Raw genomic sequence first — 10655 nt, 5'->3', positions numbered from 1 at the left:
GAGAAGTTGAGAACAAAACATAGCACACATAACAGGTGGTGGTGGTGGATCTTTCTGCAGTTTGTGAGGGTGTTTCTAAGAAGAATATAAGCAATATAACAGAAGAAAGTAATAGGTCTTTGTGAGATATGTTAAATAGAGAAATACACAATTTGCCTCTAAAGTAACAAGCAAACTCAACAAACTCTTGGGAACAGTTAGTCATAGTCCCCAAATCAAGGCATAGAAGTAGAGGGGAATAGAAGGTGTATTTTGCATTTATGATGCTTTAGTATATCTGTCTACCCTTATATCAAATAACATAGTGTCTTGATGGTTTTATTACCTTGGCTCCATATTAAGCCATAGATACCAAGAAAAAATGTCTACATTAAAAAAAAATATCTAGTAAGGGAGGAACAGCGAGTGGTATTTACACACCCAGAAAGACAGCACTCAACTGTTGTGCTGGGTGCTGAATAAAAAACAACCGATTTGGGAGGCTGGTGACTGACCAGTAACTAAATGGGTTCCCTAACCACCTCTGAGGTAGACTAGGAACATTCCCTGGAAAACGAAATTGTAGCTCTTAATGAGAGAATATTTATCAGATCTTTTGTATAGAGAGAAGAGACCAAGAGCAAAACCTTAGATTATGACAGAGGAGGATGCTATACTTTTAAGGAGAAAGTGGTACCTCCCAAAAGGCTGAGATGTGAGGCAGGCTTTTACATACTAATGTTTCATATTCAGCCTACATGTGGATTTCTTTGTTGCTGTCAGTTTAGAAGATCCCCTTTTTGGAAGCATCCCTACAAAGTTGTCTTCTTGCACCCAGTGAGCCCATAGGGGATTAAACCCACTGAGGAGAATATGGAAGAGCGTGGTACTCTACAGAGGATGTGTAGAAACCACTCGGGAGATTTGGAGAGGCTTCAGCTGTGGTTTCGAATCTCTCAACAGCTGGACTTGAGAAGAACTTTCTAGCAAGAAGCTCTAAAAAAGACAGTCTGTAAGTGACAAGGTCAGTGAAAGGAGCATGTGACGTTTTCTGGTCATCTGATAGAGCACATCGAGGCTGGACATGCAGGGACCATGGCCCTCCTAAAAAAAGCGATATGCTTCTGCAACAGACCACCTTGAGCTGCAACACATGGGTGGCTGGTGCCTGGAGGACAGGTTTGGCTGCATTGGGAACATATTTGCCATGACAGCCTGGCAGTTTAATATGGCAGAGGAGAGCACAGAGGTGCAGGACTGCAGGAATGGTAGTCTGGTGAGCAGAAGATGCCAGAAGTCAGCTAAGGTTTGTGAGAACATCTGACCTTTCAGCTAAAAAAAAGTGGAGGAGGAGGTTAGCGTAGCTTCAGGACAGATTTCACTGTCTTGCTTAGCCTGTTAGCTCTTTGAAGCAGAGACATGCTGCTTCTTGAATGCTTGGAGCCTGCGCACAGGGTGGAGAATCCAGTAAGTAAATAATAGGAGTCATAATTCAGCATGCTGAAGCTGAAGAGCTGTGAAAGACATGATCTGTTTTCTTGTGACCTCCACCTCTTGCTGTGACACTGGGACATGTTATTGTGTTTTATTTCTACTAGTGGCCAAGTCAAACAAATAGCTCTGGAGCTGGTAAGAACTCCACCTCCATCCCCAATTTTTCAGGTTAAGCATGAAACTTGTCTGTCTTACTGGGAATTTCTGAACAAAAATAAACAGACACTTAGAGTAACTCGCTTTGATAAATGGGCAGTGTAGGTCGGGGCCTGTTGGATATGCAGGCAGCTCAAAGATGAAGCAGAGCTGGGGAAGTAGGCAGGAATGGCTCTGCTTTTCTTGGCTTCTCAGATGGTTTTCAGGCTGAAATCAAATACTTGAGAGCACGAGGAAAGCTGGCTTCTGAAGTCATGATTTTGCACTGAACCTCACTGTAAGGATATCTCTTATAAAGCTACTTTTGATGTGGAAATTTGGCTCTAAACCACACTGAAGGCCATTATAAATAACCACTTCATCACAGGACACACAGAAGTTGGCTTCCTTGAACACTCCTAGAAAGCAAGTCTATCCTTACTGAGCCATAACCTCAGCTAGTGTAAATCAGAGAAGCTTCATTGACTTCATTAGTTTATAATGATTTACAGCAGCTGTGACTGTGGCCCACAATACAGTGAGATATGTCAGCTTTTAAATTCTGTCACTGAGTGTTGAACAAAACTGTTTTTAAAACAAGTTTGGCAATCCCAGATTTAGATACTAATGAGACACAGCACTGTAATTGTTTCATGATGCCTATGTGCTCCATTTTGTTTTCATTTTTGCGTTGCTTCTGTTTTTCTTATCTCCTGCCAAACAGAGGAAGAGTACCACATATGTTACATTCATAACAAAGATGTTTTGCTGCTTTAAGAACATGTCATCCAGATGCAAAATGCCTTTGTGTTGTAGTTCAGCTTCTTCCTTTGCATAGGTAATTTGGTTATGTGCCAATATAAGAACACCCTTGAGGGCCAGCCCCATGTTTCTTCAGGGTCTGGAGCTCTCAAAGAGGCACCCAGAGGCTGTCCCAGCTGAACTTCAAAGGTCTGATTTCCCCTTAGGGGTTTGCAGATCCTAAGTCATCATTTCAGATGGGCAGGATAAATCATGTCCAGGAGCACCCTGATAGGAATGCCCCGAGACCATCAATACATCTCCTCTGTCACAATCCTGCAGGGCACTCATGTAGTTAACCATACTGAGTAATCAATTGCACTGGTGGCACCTTTATCATATGGAAGGCTGGTACGTACATACAGATGGTTTGTTCAGCTAAGGGGGAGACATTCATATAACTAGACTGACAGTGATTAATATTGATTATTATTTTATGACAACAGCAGCTGCACGTTTCAGTCAAGGTCAAGAAAGCATTGTGCACTGCAAAGATGTTTTTCTGCAAGTAGCAGTTGCTACCCAACAGAGTCAGGAAGTGTAAATTGACAGGCACAGGAAGAGAAAGTCTATCTTTATAAAATAGGGGTAGAAACAAACTGATTTCCCCAGTGAAGTCTCTTAAATTTCCATTCCATTGCCTTAATTATAAATCATGATGTTCTCCCTGAGGCTGATAACTCTGGGGTGGACATCACGTATCACAAGTACTCAACAACTATGGGGATGGTCCACAGATGAACTGCAGAACAGAGGTAGAGCTGGGCCACAGCTGAGCCTTTAACCTGTATATTTTTCCTTGCAGAAGGTACAGCTCCTTATACAGCTACAATTATATCTTATGCTCTGCCAGTTCGCCAAGAAAATTCTGACTGTGGTGGCTTTGCAGTATGGGACTGGAAGACCTCTTATTTCTTCCTGGTTATCTATAATTCAATATCATAACATGATTTTACTTGGCTTCTCCCCAAGCCCCTCAGTATACTAACAACTTTATTTCTGTATACTGTGTCTTAATAGATTTTCTTAGGAGGACTGAAAGTAGTGGGTTTATAACAGTTGTCATTAAAAAGGTTCCTGTAGACCAGGTACTCATGATTAGGTTCACTTCACGTGAGATTTGTCTATATTTTCAAGAACGATCATGAAGACTTCAAAGGAAGGTGCAAGAATCTTACAATAAGGCAACGTGGCATAGATTTAGCTCTTACTCAAATTCAGGATGTGTGTTGTACACATATCTACTTGGTACGATTAGCAAATAAGTTCAGCATGTATTGTTAATGGACCCCAAAATCTAGCACAGGTATGACATAAACAATCTTCACAACAGGTGAGACCTGAATATTGATCAGAGATGGGAATTTGAACCGCAGGATCTCACGTACCTAAGTTTTCCTCTGGGTCTGTCTGCATGCTCTGTCAAAGATAAACTAGCCTGGTGTGTTCTCAATGATAATTTTAATATAAACTGTCACTGACTCTGAAGTTACACATCTGCAGCCTTCCTGTCAGGTAATTAAGAGCAGCAAAAATTACTGAATTTGGTATAAGCAAATTCCCTTTGACAAGCTTACATCTCTACCCAGGAAACTGGGAAAACTAAAAAATCACCCTTCATACAAGAAACTACAGTGGCAAGCTCTTTGAAAGAGTCACAGACAGAGAAATTTATATTAGGAAAAACAGAACTCAGTCGCAGTTTCAGGAAAGCACAACAACAGAATGTATCTGCAAATAAAGAATAAGAGCTGGCAATAATCCACCTCATTTCCTTACTGGCTACTGATGAGTTTGTTCCACGGCTTTTAACACATGGCTGCAGGTCCAGGGGTGCCCAGCATCCATCTTCACTTTGTTGTGGCATTGCATCTCATTGCATCCTGCATATTGGCACTCTGTCTGCACCAGCCTTTGCTTTGGTTTTGATCTCACAGGGAAGCTGGAATGAGAGAGAGATGCCTGAGACCTTTGGACAGAGTCTTTGCCCTTTGGAAATATTTCAAAATGAGGTCTGGACAGATGTAGGTGTTAGTGAAGGACTTTTGGCAAGGAGGTAGGATCTTTTTTTCATTTTTCATGAGCCCCCTACCCAGGAGTAAAGTTGAAGTCTAGTTATACTGGTTTCCCAGATGGGACAAGGGAATCTGCATAGGTGGGAGTTTGGTGTAAGCCACAGGCAGCCTGTAGTGCTTCAGCATCACTTTAAGTCGGTAGAGAAAACACTGAGTGGATCTTCAAGGCAGAGGAACCCAGTCCCTGGTTCTCAGGTTACACACCGCCTACAGCCACGGTGAAGAAGTTAAACAGGAGGCTAGCAAAAGTGGTCTTGCTACATCACGGTACTCGCTTAGCAGTGCTGTCCCAGGGCCAGGGAGGTTAGGGTTTGCTGTTACAGAACTTCTGCTGTAAGGGTCATGCGTTTGAATAAACAAAGAAGCCCACCACCATTACAACATTCTTTCCACTTCATCTGTTTAGATGCTGATATGATCTTTGTCCAAAATGTTTAGGACCAAATTGTGAGCTAGCACTGCTCTGCTGCAACCTGTGAAGTTGTACTGATCTGTCAGCTGAGAATCTGAACCTACAGGCTCATCACTCCCTACCTTCACTTACTGAATTTTTCATTGTTTTCCTGGAAGTTTTGTGTGCATCCCATCAGCCCCATAGTATTTGAATTTGTGGGGCTCGCAGCTGTCACGCCAGGTGTGTGGTTGTCACTCTTACCAGGAATTTTGAGACGACAGCGGGGGTAAAACAGCAAATTCTGTGGCAAGGTTGTGATGATTGTTCCTAGTTTGGCAAGGCTTGTACAGTTACTCCAGCTAAGATTGCCCTGTTACAAAGTTGATACTGAGTATCTGGCCATCTTGTGTGAACAGAAAAACAAACAGCCCTGGTGCATGACATTCACACTTTAATGTAGAAATAAACAAGTACCTTATGACTTCCATACTTCACTCTCCATGTTATCTATCCATAAACTACACCTTAACTGGATTCAGTCTCCCAACCTTTGCTTTTTATGTGCTCGCTGATAACCTGGAAGACTGCCACAGCTGTACAGCATGCTTGAAAGACATCTCTGATAGTTATAGCTCCCACTTACTTTCTGATTATTCAGTGGTGCCTGAGAAACTCAGAGAAGATCTCATGGTGCATCATTGACATTGTGTTCTCATGTTAGTCTATGGATAGTCACTTGCAAGTAGTTATGTGTAGGTTTGTAACTGCAGCCTAACAGACTACAGAACCACACACAACCTATATAATTTGCTGGCATGCTGATGAATGGTAAACCATCTGTGTGCTCTGCTTTTTATCAGTTTCAAGTGTGTTGGGTTTGAGTGTATGTGTCCCCCCAGCAAGCATAAAAACATACTTTTGACCTATCACAGAAAGGCACTTTTATCATAAAGATATGAAGATAAAATGTATTCCTTTTGATTCTCAGTCCTTTTTCCATTATTGCTCTGATATGGATGGGAGTTGTATTGTTAGTTATAGAGGATGTAGAGTGTATTCAAAGAACAAGGAACTGTAGAGTACTTCCAGCCCACAAGCTCGTTTATTAATTTGTTTGCTGTTTACTGTGTGTTTGGAATTCTTCAGTACTATATGATGAGCAAAGATGTTGGCTACGACATAAAGCATCTCTAAGCCAACACTGTGCACTGCTGCCATGTTGTCTAGAGCTGTGACTGCAGCACAGTCATGGAGAAAGTTTCCATTCTGACTAAATCTTCTCTGCAACACACTGGATAATTTACCTTGAAGGACTTTTATTGCTTCTAACAGAAGCTTTTTGGCTATTAATACAGGGAAAATAATATGTGTATTACAGCATATATTAATACATGGGAACCCAGGAGACAATATTTTGAGCTTTGTTGCTTTTGATGCTTAGAAAAGAGCAGTGACTTACTAACATTTTCTAAAGAGTTTGAAACCTTTACAAAAGCATGCTGTATAACACAATGCATCTAAGTAAAGATGTCTTTACAGAGAAGACAGCCTAGTTAAGTTACATTCCTTTCTTCACAGCTGGCTTTTTCCAGTCTCACCTTCCCACCCTCTTGAGAAAATGGCTAAGGAGAAATTCCTCAAAGTTTCTCTTTCCTTTTCTACTTGGAATTGGCATACACTCCTTTCCCTGCCACCTCATTGGTTGTGGAAAGGTGTTGCTGTGATTATTTTTTTTTCTTGTTTTTGTTTTTAATGCTGGCTGTAGTTAGACCATCCTGCAATGCAGCGTTATCATGTTAATGCTAGAACAGCTCATCTCAATATGAGTATGTTCAGTGAAGTGTGTCAATTACTGTTCACTTATGCTGTCACAAAGACACTTCCATTGCTCCAACAAGATGCTTTTAAGTAGCACAATAGTATGTAAGCAGCTGATAAGAATGGGGTCATCAGCCTAGAAAGAACTTTAGATTTTGGGGTGTAGTGTAATTTGCTGCAAGAAAACAGTCAGTATGTAACTTTACAGGGCATTTAGTGTCACAAGCAGCAATCCTTGATATATTATTTTCTCTTTGTGAATTAAAATCTTCTAAATCAAGTGATCCTAAGCTAATTCCAGCAGGTGATTTAGGACTGCAAAACCAAATTTTGCACATGTGTCTGGCTAAGGGGCTGCCTTTTGATCTTAAATGTATAAATGCATCCCAGACATGTGCACACACAAAGTAGTTACTTGTATGCAGAAGCAGAGAAGCCATGCTAAGGTATTTATCTAACATCTGCCTTATACATTTTCCTGCCCTGATCATGCCTTTTTGGAATTTGTTTATGTCCATAGCTGAGTGCCTCTAAAGAATAAAGCCCTAGCCAATGTGCAGCTCCCTGGGCTTACTGGTTTTGCTGTTCTCCAGACACGTTAGCTAGAGGCTGCCTGAGGTCCTCACTGAATCTGCTGGTGAACTTGGGTCTGATTTCATAAAGCCTGCTTTTAGCTTGGAGGTGGAAGCCATGCAGGACCTAACACTTGTGCAGCCTTTGTGTCAGTGCAAATATACCGAGAATTGTACATAGCTGATTATTAAGGAGGTGGAAAGAGTACCTGATTTTGGTTTGGATGTGCCAGCGAGATGATTTTGAGGGTCTTTCATCTCAAAACAAAGACATACAGGATCCAGTAGCCGAAGCTGAAGATATTAAAAACAAAGTGTGGGGTGTTTTTTGTTGGGTGGGGTTTTTTGGGTTTTTTTTTTTTTTTTGGTTTTTTTTTTTTTTAGCAGCAGCAAGGGTTATTAGTGTTGGTGTGCTCCCAAGGGATGTGGTAAATTGTCCTTTGCAGTATTTAAATAAAAAATAGATGGTTTTATTGAGAAGATAGACTTTATCTTGACCACAAAATATTGAAGACTTGTTGGGTGAAATGTTCTGTTTTTTTCATGGTGAAAATCAGGTTAGATGACTGCAACATCCCTGAAACTTACTAAGCCTATCCCTTTCCTTTTGATGTTTTGGGCGTTTGTTCTTTTTTATTAGTGGCTGAACCTATGTGAATCAGAAAAGATAAGACAGTTTACATGAGTAATTAGTGTGACCCAGGCTATGAATGGGTGTACTGCTTTCCTGATCCTGAATGTCTCTGAGCCTCTTTATTAGAACTTCCCAATGACTCTAGGCATTTAGGACTTTTAAGCCTCTAAGATCCAGTGATGGTTTGACTTGAGGTCCCCATCTGGGTCCATCAGTAAAGGTCTTTTGGGTGGAATGGTACCCAGCTGAATTAGACTCATTAAGGCTCTGCACTGTTGTCTTGTTTCTCTGACATCTCTGCTTTTGACTTTGCTGGTGTGGATACATCCGATGTCTCGCTCTTCTGCTAACCGATGCTAGGTTTAAGAGCATAATTCCAAGCTTTGTGAGAACGGAACATTTGTAAAGCAGCAGCCTCTCGCTAATCTGCAGAGAGAAAGCATGTATGACAGGCAGTTGGGATTCCATTTTTCAGGATGCAGGGTTTAAGACGGGCTTAAAGGAGTCTTATTAAAAGTGTTTTCCAGTGCATGTGGCTCCTTCTGACAGCACCCAGGTGGTTAAGAAACCAGCATTAAGAATAAAAGCTGTTTCTCTTTTCTGCACAACAAATGGTTCAAGTGTCTGGTATTTGATTCAGAAAGGAAACCTGCAGCAGTCATGTCCCCTGAAATAAACCAACCAACATTTTGAGCTGCCAACACTTCTGTCTATTACGTCAAGGCATCACAAAGTTTAAAGCATAGCAAAATTATATATATATTTATATATATTTCAGTAATCCCAGGGTAAATATTAGGTAGACAGCATTTCTGCTTTGTGCATTAAAAACCCGACTGAATTTGAAAAGCCTGCAAGTGCACTTTAGGGATTTTGGAAAGTGTTGTTTGACCATGAGCTAAGACCAGAAGCTGCCATTTTGCAGATGGGGCAGGAGGGAAAGGCGTTTGGCCTTATTCATAACTTCACAGCTACTGCAAATATCAGCTGATGAATATTTATGTTTTGACTGGCAGAGGCCCGAAAGGCAAACAGGGGGGAGGAGCGGAGGGGGAAGCTTAAGTTAGGAAAATGGTTGTCCGAACTCTGTGGGATTTCTTTACCAACACTTTCCATGCTTGAACAGTAGCAGCTGAATGAAAACATTATGTACTGAGCCCCTGTGCAGGAAAACAAGGTTTGTCAAGACTCTGTTCGTTAGCACCTTGTACTTTGTTTGAACCTTGGACATTTGCTGGGCCCTGTAAAGGGAAACTTTTTTTTCTTTAAATCGAATACACTATGGAGCTAGCCAGTTTTCTTTTGTTTAGTTCTTGCTGTGATGGCACTAATTGTAAAACAGGGTCTCATCATTAGGAAAATAGGGGGCCAGACAGGAATGTGAAGCGCTACAGGGTGATGTGGGTATTCAGGAGGTGCTGCTGCAAGGCAGACTAAAATGGCAGATATGGCAAGGGTTACAGTAGAGGTGTCATTGAACAGACCTGTAGTGCTTGTCAGTGCCCAGCTGTGTTGGTGTCTGTAGGCTCATCCCTGTACCAGGAACACATCTGAAAACAGACCTCCGTCCTGCAAGATGCTGCATAGCTATTAACAAGCAGAGGAGATGAGGGGAAATGCGAATTGAATTATTTGGGCACAGAGCTGGAATAGACTAAAAGCCAGCTACGCTTTCCTCTTTGCACAAATCCTCAGCACTATCACTGTGTTACATTAACTGCTGCAGGCAATAATTACTTGGTTAAAATGCAAGTTATATTGTTTTTTGCAAGACAGTAGTCCCCCAATAATTCCTGCATGTATCAGCTGTCTCTAGTGTTACTGGTTTAGTTAGTATTGCACTTGAATTTAAAGGAAGAAAAAGAGGTGAGTGTCCTTCCTCTATATAATATAATTTAATTTTAATGTATTTATTTCTTCATATTTTTATTATCTGAAGTCACTCCCGGGGGGGGGGCGGGGGGGCGGGGAGGGGAATACAAATCTATTCCTTTTGCCTTCACCAGGCTGTAAATTAACAGCAAGGAGCAACTTTCAGTAAGTTCATGAACATGACTTCAGTTGGGGTGAATCAAGCCCAGAAAGGAAACTGGCTGAAATAAGTCACCGCTGACAGCCAGCTAGGGCTTGCTGAGGTGATGGTGGGCTGCGGGTGGCCAGGCCGAACCCCCTTCACAGGGCCATGGGGTCCAACAGCAGCAGCTTGGGGCTTCGTGAAATGCAAGTGCCTTTACAGGCAGGCAGCCTGATTTAGATATATAGAGCAAATAGAAGTGCCCACCATCAATGGATCACTTCAGAAAATAATTCCCCAAGGGCTCTGCAAAATTCACCAGGCTCTGTTTTCAAGGGATAGGGAGAAGCCTAGATTTTGACGATTGTACTTCAGAGAAATCCCTAAACTCCACACTGATTTGCCTGTCGTTTCTCCAGGAGGTGGCTTTTCTTAGGCTGCTTATTTAGAGGCACTTAAATTCCTTGACAAGGAGGAAAATCTTCAGGAAATGCCCATGTGCAAGAAACCGCAGGAGCCTTACACCCCACGAAAACCACCCGCGAAACCCTTCTTTCTTAACCTGTGAGATGCTCATGTGTCCGATATGCAGAAACCAGCAGGTGGTGCAATGCATCAAGTATTTATTTCCCTGGCCAGGGAAAAGCGGGGACAGCGGTGCCAAGGGCTGCCCGCGGCCAGCCTGAGCCCTCAGGCGATTCCCGCCTCCCCGCCCCGCGCGCGGCAGCCGTGTGCAGCG

The sequence above is a fragment of the Falco peregrinus genome, chromosome 11 (genome assembly GCF_023634155.1).
Source record: "Falco peregrinus isolate bFalPer1 chromosome 11, bFalPer1.pri, whole genome shotgun sequence".
NCBI lineage: Eukaryota > Metazoa > Chordata > Aves > Falconiformes > Falconidae > Falco > Falco peregrinus.
Note: the sequence above shows the minus strand (reverse complement) of the source record.